This window comes from Morone saxatilis, unplaced genomic scaffold (genome assembly GCF_004916995.1).
Source record: "Morone saxatilis isolate NCDOM2014 unplaced genomic scaffold, NCSU_SB_2.0 Contig17, whole genome shotgun sequence".
NCBI lineage: Eukaryota > Metazoa > Chordata > Actinopteri > Moronidae > Morone > Morone saxatilis.
The window spans coordinates 1,765,684-1,766,190 of record NW_023339729.1 but is presented as its reverse complement, the minus strand read 5'-3'; positions in this window follow the sequence as shown (position 1 = coordinate 1,766,190).

The window sequence follows — 507 nt, the reverse complement described above, 5'->3', positions numbered from 1 at the left end:
CACACACCTACACACACACACACGATACATATAAAATGACCTGCATGTTTTTAAAGCCTTAGGCGAGGACATAAAAATGAAAATGTCGACCCCTCACTTCTAGTGTTTGTTATTTGTGCCTGTGTATAATTTAATTTTGTCTGAGTTTTTATTTGATTCCAACTTATTCAGGCCATTTAATGCATTTCTGATGTGTTCTTTTATTTTAAATTTTTTAATCCTCAAGATGTTTGGCATCTGTTTGCATTTTTTACTTTGTCTTTTTAAGTTTTTGGCTTTTAATTTAAATTACCAGAGTGAACCTGAATAATGTTGTCTCATTTACACATCGAAGCTCACTTAAGTTTTAGTCTCTTAGCAATGAGACGTTCTATTTTCCTGTCAGCTTATGAATCACTTTTTACATCGTTTTCCAACCTGAGGATGTTTTTTTTAGTGGGGCTTGACATCAAAAATGTAATCCGATGTTAATTACCTGTTAAGAAATGTCAGTAACCTAATCCAAGT